The following is a 12,074-nucleotide window of genomic DNA, read 5'->3' as shown; positions in this document are numbered from 1 at the left end:
ATAATTTTAAGGTGATTAGAGGAAGGTTTAGGGGAGATGTCAGAGGTCAGTCCTTTATACAGAAAGTGGTGGTTTTGTGGAATGCACTGCCAGCAGAGTCAGATACATTATGGACATTTAAGCAACTTTTGGATAGGCACATGGATAATAGGAAAATGAAGGGTATGTACGTTAGTTGATCTTACAATACGATAAAAGGTCAGAACAACATCAAGGGTCAAACGGCCTGTACCGTTCCACGTTCTAAAAGATCTTCCTTCACTCAGAAGCTGTGCCCTCAGATTCTAGCTTCTCCGACTTGTAGGAACATGTTCTCCACAGGCACTCTTTCTAGACCTCTCTTTATCCTGTAATGTCAATCAGACCCACCCCCCCACCCCTCAACATGACAAGCTCTTTAGCCCTGGGATCATTCTTGTAAATGCCCTCCGGACTCTATCAAATGCCAGCACATCTTTCCTTAGATACTAGATGCAAAACTGCTCATAATAGTCCAAATGTTGTCTGAGCAAAGCCTTATACAGCCTCAGTAGTACAACTCTGCTCATATTCTCGCCCTCTCAAAATGAATGCTAACATTGCTTTTGCCTTCCTGTCAAATGAACCTGCATGTTAACCTGAAGAGAATTAGATTAGATTAGATTACTTACAGTGTGGAAACGGGCCCTTCGGCCCAACAAGTCCACACCGACCCACCGAAGCGCAACCCACCCATTCCCCTACATTTACCCCCTTACCTAACACTACGGGCAATTTAGCATGGCCAATTCACCTGACCTGCACATTTTTGGACTGTGGGAGGAAACCGGAGCACCCGGAGGAAACCCACACAGACACGGGGAGAACGTGCAAACTCCACACAGTCAGTCGCCTGAGTCGGGAATTGAACCCAGGTCTCTGGCGCTGTGAGGCAGCAGTGCTAACCACTGTGCCACCGTGCCGCCCTAAAGAATCTTGAATTCGGACTTTAAAGTCCCTTTGTGCTTCAGATTTCCAAAATTTTTCCCCATTTAGAAAATAGTGGATGCCTCTATTATTCCTGCAACCAACCCCATAATTCCAAGCAAACTCGAGTACTAGATCTCGGCTCCGTCCTCTGTAATTGCATCTTTGACTTTCTGACCACATTCAGCAAGAATAAGCGACAGCACCTCCTCCATGATAATCTCCAACACTAGTGCCGTGCAAGGTTACATACGCAGCTCCCTACTGTACTCCACTGTGTGGCCAAATTCTGCTCCGACTCCACTTACAGGTTTTCTGACAACTCCTCAAACAACAACAAGATGGAGTACAGGAAAGACAGAGTGCTTAGCAGCATGATGTCAAGACAACAATCCCTCCACCAACATCAGCAAAATGAAGGAAGCAAAGTGGAAGACATAACCCAGCCTGCAACAATTGTACTGAGATGAAGATGGTCCAGAGCATCAAGTTCCTGGGAGTGATCATCATCAACAATCATGGTCCACCCATGTTGACATGATGGTCAAGAAGGCACAACATGTCTCTACTTCCGCAGGAGGGTAAAGGAATTCAGCATGTCCACAAAGGCACTTACCAATTTTTATACATGCGTCATAGGAAGTATCCTCTCTGGATGCATCACAGCAAGACATGCAACTGCTCTTTCCAAGACCACAAGAAACTACAGAGTCATGAACACAGCCCAGTCCATCACGCAAACTTCCAACCACTGACTTTATCGATATTTCCCACTGCCTCAAAAAAGCACCAAACAGAAGATCCCTCTCACCCCGTTTATACTCCCAGCCAACCTCTTCGAGAGGGCAAAAGATATAAAAGTTTGAATACATGAACAAATGGATTCAAGAAGAACCTCTTCCCCGCTGTTTACAGATTAATATTTGTGACTTCTTTAGAACCTTATCTACATGCACTGCTACCTTTAGGGGCCTGTGTCCTTGCACACCAAGATCTCTCACTTCATCTACACCTCGTAGTTTATTGCCATTTATTGTATATTCCCTTATCCTATTTGACCTCCCTAAAGGTATCTCACACCCAGCAGATTTGAACTCCACCTGCCACTTTCCTGCCCATCATGTTATTATTATTTTTTAGATTAGATTACTTACAGTGTGGAAACAGGTCCTTCGGCCCAACAAGTCCACACCGACCCACCGAAGCACAACCCACCCAGACCCATTCTCCTGGCATGGCCAATTCACCTAACCTGCACATTTTTGGACTGTGGGAGGAAACCCACGCAGAGAATGTGCAAACTCCACACAGACAGTTGCCTAAGGCGGGAAGTGAACCTGGGTCTCTGGTGCTGTGAGGCAGCAGTGCTAACCACTGTGCCACCGCGCCGCCCTTTTGGAATCTCCAGTTATTCTCTACACTATCCAACTTTTGTGTCGTCTGCAAATTTCCCAATTGTGCCCCACACATTCAAGTCCAAATCAATGTATAAAAGCAACAGCCGGGGTCCCAACACCGAGCCCTGCAGAACACCACTTGAAACAACTTACCATTCACAAGGTCAACCAATCACAATTATCCTTTATTTCCTGTTACTAAGCCAACTTTGGATCCAGTTCAACACATTAACCTGTATCCCATGGGCTTTTACTTTTCTGACCAGTCTACTATGTAGGACCTTGACAAATGCCTCACTCAAATCCATGTAGACAACATCCACTATACTAACCTCCTCGATTCTCCTCGTCACTTCCTCAAAGAATTCAATCAAATTTGTTATGTACGACCTTCCTTTAACAATATCGAAAAGTGTGGTGCACAGCAGGTCAGGCAGCATCCGAGGAGCAGAAGAGTCGACAGTTCTGACTACCAGGACGAGCAATTCCACTCCAGAATATCCCAGATGGCCTCCTATTTCAGGAACCGCAATTTCCCCTGCCCCATGGTCAACAATGCCCTCCAGTGCATCTCTTCCGCTTCCTGCACCTCCACCCTTGAACCCCACCCCTCCAACCGCAACAAGGACAGAACTCCCCTGGTCCTCACCTTCCACCCCACCAATCTCCAGATACAACGCATCATCCTCCACCAATTCCACCACCTACAGTCAGACCCACCACCTGAGATATATTTCCCTCCCCATCCCTTATCAGCATTATGCAAAGAGCATTCCCTCCGCAACTCCCTCATTAGGTCCATACTCCCCACCAACTCACCCTCCACTCTCAGCACCTTCCCCTTGCCACAAGAAGTACAAAATATGGACCCACACCTGCTCCCTCACCTTCAGCCAAGGCCCGAAAGGATGTTTCCACATCCCGCAGAGATTTTCCTGCACACCCAAACATCTCAGCTCATGTGTCCATTGCTCTTGATGTGGTCTCCTCTACACTGGAGAGACAGGACACCAACTTGCTTAACATTTTCACTGAATATCTCTGGGTCACAAGACCAAACAACCCAACCACCCTGTGGCTGACCATTTCAACTCCCCCTCACACTCCACCAAGGACAGACAAGTCCTGGGCCTCCTCCACCGCCAAATACAAGCCACCCAACACCAGCAGGAAGAATGCCTCATCCTCCACCTTGTGACTGTCCAATCACACTATACCAATGTTGATTTCATCAGTTTCCTCATCTCTTCCTCCACCTCATCCTAGATCCAACCTTCCAACTCAACACCGCCTTCTTGAACTGCCCTACCTATCCATCTTCCTTCCCACCTATCTGCTCTACCCTTCATTCTGACCGATCACCCCCCCCCCCCCCCCCCCCCCCCGCCACCTGCATCTATGTATCACCTTTCAAGCTAGTTTCCACCCCAGCTCCAGCCCCACCTATATATCTCTCAACCTCCTTCCCTGCACATTCCTGATGAAGGGCTTATGCCCAAAACGTCAACTCTCCTTCTCCTTAGATGCTGCCTGACCTGCAAAGCTTTTCTAGCACCACACTTTTTGACTCTAATCTCCAGCCTCTGCAGTCCTCACTTTCTCTTTCCTTTAACAAATCCTGACTATTCCTGACTGTCCATGCCTTTTTAAGTGACAGTTTATCCAATCTCTCAGGATTGATTCTAACAATTTGCCCACCACCAAAGGAAGACTAACTGGCTTATAATTATTTGGCATTTGCTTTGTACACTTTTTAGACAACAGAACTACATTTGCATTCCTCCAGTCCTCCAACACCTTACATATCAAGTGAAGATTGGAAATTTATCCTGCGGGGATCTACTATTTCCTCCCTGACCTCCTTTAACATCTGGCCTGGTGTCTTATCCATTTTCAAGGATTCCAACTCCTCGAACACTTCCTCTCTCATCATGATTACTTTGTTCAATATTTCACAACTGCTTCTCTTGTATTACTACAGTCAGTTCTGATATAACAATAATTCTTGTTCGATTTCACATTATAAGAAAATTGCTTAATAACCACGCCATGTAAACTAACAGGGCGCAATACAGTCGTTGCAGCCAACACATGTAAGGAAAGTTTGCATTCTACAAATAACAGTCTAAATTCTTCGATCGCATCAAAGTCAATTCACGTTGAAGAAACACACGTTATAGCAGAAACGACTGTATAGCCAAACCATCCTTTCTTTTGGAAACACAGGTGAAAAACTCACTTAAAATTCTTCCTATATCCTCTGCATCATCACACAAGTTTGTGTCTTTAACTCTGATAAGCCCCACTACTTTTTACTTTACTATCTTTTTGTTCTTCATATACTGGTAAAACAATTTTGTGTTTTCCTTTATCTTGCAAATTTTTTTTCATGCCCTCTCTTTGATTTACTTAATTTTTTAAAAAATTGATCCCTGCAATTTCTATACTCTTTTGGGCTGTCTGCAATGTTTAACTTTTTATGACTATCATAAGCTTTCTTTTTCTGTTTAATCTTCCCCCGTATTTTTCTGGACAACTATGAGGATCCTGATTTGGTAGTGCCATACTTATGTTGGGACAGGACATATCTGCTTTATGCCCTAAGATCATACTTTTTAGTGCCTCAGTTTATCACTGAGTTATCCTTTAGCAGTACAGGTCAGTCCACCTCAGCCAAATCACTTCTCAGTTTTGTAAAATTTGCCTTTCCCCAGTCAAAAACTTTTACTCCTGATTTCTGACCTTTTTCATAATGATGCTAAATTTTATGGAATTGTGGTTGCTATGCCTGATAAGATCGCCCACTATCACTTCACCCACTTACCACATTAATTTCCTAAATCTAAATCCAAAATTGTGTCTCCTCTCGTTGGCTTGTCATGTGTTGTTTAAAACAATTTCCTGGACACAGAAGGACACAACTCACACTTAAGGGGAGACTAAGGTTGAATGGTATTATCACTGGTCTATTAATCCAGAGACTTAGGTAATGTTCTAGGCACTCTGTTTGAATGCTGCCATGGCAGATGTTGGAATTTGAATTCAACAAAAATCTGGATTTAGGAGTCAATGATGACCATAAACCATTGTTGATTGTCGGAAATACCCACCTGGTTCACCCGGGTCCTTTAGGGAAGGAAACTGCCATCCTTACCTGGTCTGGCCGACATGCGACTCCAGACCAACAGTAATGTGATTGACTCTTAAGTGTCCTTTGGACAATTAGGGATAGGTGACAAATGCAAGCCTAGCCAGCAATGCTATCAGCCCACGAATACATTTTTAAAATGCACAAGAAGCTTTGACCTTCAATGCCCATTGTATTGTTGATATAGTTAAAGTCTCCTACCATGATTGCCCTCTTATTTCTTACAGGCAGCTATTTGTCTAAATACGTGTTCTTCTATCTCCCTCTCACTATTTGCTGGGCTGTAGTATGCTCCTGATAATGTGACTGCCCCTTTTTTCTTCCTAAGCTCAACCTATAAAGTCTTTGTTAATCTGCTCAGTACATCGTCCTTCCTCTCAATTGTGATTGATTCTTTAACCAATATTTCTAACCACCCTCCTTTTTTTGTCACACACTCTATCCTGCCTGAGAATTCTATATTCAGAGATATACAGCTGCCAATTTTACTTCTCCTTTAACTAGGTTTCCAATATGTCAATGGCAAAGTTTTGCCATGTGTTCAACATGCATCCTTAGTTCATCTGCCTTTTCTCTAATACACCTTGCATCGAAATATAACAGCTCAACCCCATTAATTTCCTTTGCTGGACGCTTTTTAGTCCTCATTTCTTTTCCAACTCGCTGACTACATCACTAACTAACATTCTACCTCGCATTTCCTGGTTTGAATCTGACCCATCTAAGCCTACACTTTGGTTCCCATCCCCCTTGTGGGAGTTGTGCATAAAATGGTTACCACAGCTGTCACACAAAAGCAATCACCCCTCTTTAAAATAATTTCATTGAATGTGAAATGCCCCTGGAGACATGAAGTAGCACCATATACAGTAAATAACTTTCCATTTTTCTTTTGCAGTGTCCACTGAGGATCAGTTGGTAATGCTCAACCTTGAAGTCCTCTCATTAGATCCCATAGGTTCTGGATTGAAATAGCGCTCCAGGACTTGAGTAGTTAATTAAGCTACATTTTCATTGGAACTCCTGATACAAGCTTAGGGGCTGGGCAACTACAGAGTTAAAACTACATTTCAGTTTAATGCAACTACATATGACAAACTAAATCAGATTTCACAAAATAAAAAAAATGACTTTGCTACCCAACAACTGCACACACAATCCTGGATTAAGCCGAGTTGCTAGTCAATGCTAAATGCCTGAGTCATTTTATGTGCTTGACAGTCATCTGAAATGGCCTAGCATACCACTCAGTTCAAGGGCAATTAAGTATGGAAAACAAATGCTATCCTTGCCAGTGACACCCACATTCCAGGAAAAACAGAGAGAAAGAAAATCAGGAACAGAGACTCTTCCTAGCCTGGTGCTGAATACTAGTGGCGACATTAACTCCCTAGCTGCCACCCCTGGCTGTTCCCAACTTATTAAATATTCAGTGGAAATTGAATTTGAGCCCCTATAATCTGTCTATGTTGCTCAATACCACACAGACTGTGCCGACATTGTCTGTGCAATAGAGGGAAAGACTGATAAATGGCTCTGGCAGTATGTTTTTTTTTTAAAAGTGATGTCTTCCAGTACTGGAAGCAATTGTCTGTAAATACCACCCTTTCCTTCACATGCTTACTGGCACAAAGCTAATTAATCTGGTTTGAATGACAAACTTCATATATCCATCCGCTCTTCCCTCCTATTTCAATACAAGGAAGGACATTGTTCCTTCCATACACATGATGCAGCTTGGCTAACCATTTGATGTGCTATAAAAATAGATCAAAGATAGAAACAGGATGTCTTTGCAAGTAGTGTTCACTGAAAAAGAGCTCCAGTATACCATATTTACAGGGGAGATGAAACTCAATATGTAGTGTATACACCCTCCCAAGTTAAGCCATTTCCTTATAAATTATAATGATAAAAAAAATTTCGCAACACCCGACTCAGTAGTGGGAATGAATATAGTAAAATGTCATCGATAAACAGCTCCGTTTGGTGCCAAGCTGGGACAAGTGATAGCACTAGGTTGGAAGTTCAGACTCGAGCACATAACTCAAGCCGACACTTAATAAAAAAAGGCAATTCTGAAGGAGGGTTACTGAACTCGCAACATTAATTCTGCTTTTGCTCCAAAGGTGCTGCCAGATCTGCTGAGTTTCGCCAACAATTATTGCTTTTGCTAAAGCCGATACTTACTTGCAGCACTGAGGAAGAACAGCACCTTTCACATAAGACTGTACATTTAAATAGCGTACTTAATATCATAAAACTTCCTAAGGGGTCTCACGGGAAGATTATAAAGCAAAGCATATAATGAAACTATTTAATTGACTCTAAAACCCTTTGGAATATACTATGGTCACTAAAGATGCTAGAGAATGCAAGCTCATATTTTCTTACCTCATTAATAAGAGGATTCTTGAAATCAAACCACAACAGTGAACTGGAGGGGTGCAAATTGGGCAGAGTCAGACAAAAAGTGATGTTTTATGCAATCATACGGAGTAGACAAGAGGATGACTTTGGAAACACCTTTATGTTCTAATGGGATAGTATAGGTCTCTCTGATGGTTAATAGATCCAATAATATGTCTTTGCCATCCACAGAAATTCACTGGAATTAAATATTTCAAAATGATTGGCTATATGATTTATTTTGATGACTAAGGGGAAAATGTTGGGAAACTGGGAGAAACTTTCATCTTTTGATTATAGCTGCAGGATCTTCTACATCCAACAGCTGGGACTCCAATGAGTTGAGAACATCAGTAGAAAGACAGGATATTTGAAAATACAGTTCTCACTCAGTGTTCAATGGGGAGCGAATCCACACCCTTCTATTCCAGAGGTGTGGGCAAAACTCAATTGTTGAATGAACTCATGTGAAAGCCAGTAGCAGCTGGGTATTTCTGTATTAAATCAGGAGAGCAAGAATATCTTCCAATCTCAAACTGACACTAGAGTATCAGATGTTATGATGTTATTAGAAAAGGTACTGCTTGCTGTCAGGTTGCTGGTCAGTACTTTTCCTTGCATCCAATCTGTTGTCAAACTGTGCTACTGAGTCCAGCATTCAACTTGCAATTGATCTGTATTTGGATCAAGCAGATGACAGTTTTCCCCAGGACAATGTTGCTGAGTCTCATTTTCATTATCTTGTACTTTGGAGTTCCTTAGTGCAGAGACTAATATTCCTGATTTCAAGGGATTTTTTTCCAAATACTAAATTCCTGCAGCACAACCCATGAGCAAAATATGAGGTTCTGTTGCACTGCCCAAGAGGAAACATTAAGAACCATGGCATCACAGGTGCAGACAAACATATATCAAGTTTAGTCAGTCCTGTTCTCTTACAAATAGAGCCAAAGTGCTTCTAAATTCTACAAAGTGCTTGGTATCTAATAGGAGATGCAAACAGGAGTTAAAGAGGTACCCCTTCAGGCAGATGGGCACTGTAAAAGAATTCAAAGAGAAACAATGTAATTTACATAACAACCAGCTTGTCATGTCAGCTTGTAGTGTAGCATCAGTCATAATTCTTAATTGGTTTCGCCATGAAATGGATTCCAGAAGTGGCCGCACTTAGTATCACTGTGTAATTTGATAGCTCTGTTGGCCGTTTTCTGTCATATTTGGAAGAGCATCTTAACCAGATTCCAAAGGCACGATATATCATAATCTGGGAGTCAGAGAAGGAACAGAACTAACTTACAGACCAGCAGCCAACTCTCATTATCAAAAATAAAAGTGATGCTGTGAATTGGATCGAAGTGGAACATGCTAAACTTCGATGACAATTCAGCTCAGTGCCAAAAGTAAGGGAGGATGTGCTACTGGGTTAATAACCAATAGGCCTGGACTAATACCAAGAGAGGCAAGTTTAAATCCTACCACAATACTGGGATAAATTTAAATTCAATTAACTAATCACAACCACAGTATTGTGCATTTATTTTTCTTTTAATACATTTTAATGGAAGGAGTTATAAGGAGAGGCTGGATAGCCTGAGACTTCTGTTCCTGGAGCATGGAGGCTGAGGGCTGACCTAGTACAGGTTTACAAAATCATGAGGGGCATAGATTAGGTGAATAGCCAAGGTTTTTTTTCCAAGGATAGTCCAACACTAGAGGGCACAGGTTTAAGGTGGGACAGATTTAAAAGGGATCTGAGGGGCAACTTGTGGAATGTGGCAGTGGCAAGTACAATTACAACATTTAAGACATTGGGACAGGTGGGATATTAAAAGAGTTAATTTGCTCTGCTGACCTACAAGAAATTGAATGCCTCGGGGGTAATGTGGTGTATCTTTGTCTTTTAGGTGGACTGTGGGAGGTTTACATGGCCATTTCCTGGCCATTCAGTGATGAGTTACATTTTCATCCAGAAATCAATAAGAACATTACAGTTGGAATTTAACTACTCCCCGACAGTTACAAAAAGCGATTTACAACAGACTTGACCATTAAGGGATGATTTGCATTACATTATTTCTGGAGTGGGGTGGTCACTGCATTGTATCTTGAGTGGCATGTGACTATGCGGGGATGGCTGAGAGTTGTCTTGTGGGCTGCACTAATTGTAATGTTGAGAGTTCTGTATAAAGCAAAGACTGTTTCCTTTGTTCAGCGAGAGCTTTTGCCACAATCCCGTAAACTCTGTGAGGTGTGTGTTAAAGGTTCCTCCAGAAAGCTTGTACTGTGCTGTGCTTAATAAATTTGATTGCTTGTTCACAGAAGCTGGTGTGTTGCAGTTGCATTAAGTGTGCAAGAACCTCAGGAAAAAAACAACTTAACACAGGCACATGGACAGCAAAGATTTAAAAGGATATGAGCCAAACACAGGCAAATGGGACTAGTTCAGTTTAGCAAAGCTGGCCAGCATGGACAGGTTGGGCCGAAGGGTCTGTTATCATGCTGGATGACTCTATGTCTCTCTAACTACCATCTGTTATAAAATCGAGCATCGGTAATGTTAATCATAAAATTACTGGATTAATATAAAACTCCAGGTAGTTTTCAAGTCCATTAGGAAATGGAGAACCACAGCCTCCATGCGACACTCCAAATGCACAATGATGTGACTGACTCTTATCTATCCACTGAAATAGCCTAGCTGGATACCCAGGTATTTTCATGATGATAGTTCTCGTTCACCTCATCAAGGGCAATTAGAGATGCATAATAAATGCCAAAAAAAACCAAAGAACTGCAGATGTTGGAAATTCAAAACAAAAACAGAAATTGCTGGAGAGATTCAGCAGGTCTGGTAGCATCTGTGGAGAGAAAGCAGAGTTAACAGAAAAATCATTGAACTCTATACTGAATCTTTAAGGTTTCAGCCTCCCTAAGCAGAAAATAAGATGCCATCTTCCAGCTTGCACAGACCTTCACTGGAGCACTGCAGTAAACCCGAGAGATGTTGGGCAGGGAGCACAGTGGTGTGTTGCAGTGGCAGGCTACCAGTAGGTTAGAGTCATTTTTGCAGACAGAACATGGATCTTCTGTAAAGCAGTCACCTAGTCTGCATGTAGTCCCCTCAACATAAAGGAGATAACATTATGGATAACAACTAGACTGCGTGAAGTGCAGGTAAATCACTACTTCACCTTCCAGCCTTTACCCAACCCCCCAACATACCAGGTCTTGACACCCAACCCATTTTTAGCAACTAATGGTCGCTATTAGCAGCAACTGATTCTCCCAAAGTCACTTCACCTGATGCAGCATCTCCACAAATTGACTCACTTAGGTTGACCTTTACCCATTCCTTGTCTGCCCAACTGCTTCCCTCTGTTTCTCACTCTTGGCTCCATCTCCACCCATCATTTACTCCTCACCCCCTCTCCATCCAATCTTCAATATCGTTTTCCAAGCTACAATGAGTTCTGAAGAGTCGTCACTGGAACCAAAACGTTAAAAACATTTTTCTCTCCAAGATGCAGTAGACCTGCTATGTTTCTCCCGTAATAAATGCCACCCTAACCAATGAGGCCCATATCCATTCAACAAATACGTAAAACAGGTGCCACTACAGTCTGTGAAGGCACCAACTGAAGAGATGGTTTTCACAAAGGTAGCAAACATATAAGCTACTATCTGGCAAAGTAATTTGGCCCTCTCTCTACAGCAATGAAGTTTCTTATCCACTGGCCTGCATGACACATTTGCGCTGAGAACAGTCCATAAATTAGGGATTTTTATTTTGAATTACATCTAAGTGACACATATGCATTGACAATATGGAGGTAGGCCTACTGCTGAAATGGGGCAGACTTCACAACACTGGGTTGACTATAGAGGGGGGCAGATGCCAAATTACTGGGAGGACTGACAATTGGATACAATTGTAATTGGGTGTATATAGAAATGGGGCATATTCCAGTGTTGGGAGAATTTTGAAAGAGGGTGAATTATGTTACTGGCAGAGTTATATAGAAGAGGCAGGCTCCATAGTAGGAGTGTGGTGGAGATAATGGAGGGAAAAAATATATATTTAAACTCCTGTAACAAGTAGATTTGTGTTTTCATAGGAAAAAGCAGATATATTAGCCTCGTTTCCAGAATGGAACACAGCCTCAAAGCTTAGAACA

General features: G+C 42.3%; 1 protein-coding gene and 1 long non-coding RNA gene across 3 annotated transcripts in view; one reads left to right on the top strand and one right to left on the bottom strand.

Moving 5' to 3' along the window:
• The window catches only part of LOC148147680 (uncharacterized), a 320,610-nt gene extending 310,527 nt beyond the window's left edge, over positions 1-10,083 (top strand). The window contains exon 3 of the long non-coding RNA XR_015759623.1: positions 9,804-10,083. This is a non-coding gene — a long non-coding RNA (uncharacterized LOC148147680). The remainder of the gene's footprint in view (positions 1-9,803) is intronic.
• Positions 1-12,074, bottom strand: part of LOC122559936 (vesicle-associated membrane protein-associated protein B/C) — a 118,869-nt gene that overhangs the window by 52,107 nt on the left and 54,688 nt on the right. The gene's annotated exons all lie outside the window — the stretch shown is intronic.

The sequence above is a fragment of the Chiloscyllium plagiosum genome, unplaced genomic scaffold (assembly GCF_037043375.1).
Source record: "Chiloscyllium plagiosum isolate Xiang-an unplaced genomic scaffold, Cpla_swu_hap1 HiC_scaffold_15, whole genome shotgun sequence".
NCBI lineage: Eukaryota > Metazoa > Chordata > Chondrichthyes > Orectolobiformes > Hemiscylliidae > Chiloscyllium > Chiloscyllium plagiosum.
Note: the sequence above shows the minus strand (reverse complement) of the source record. Positions and strands in the feature narration are given on the sequence as shown.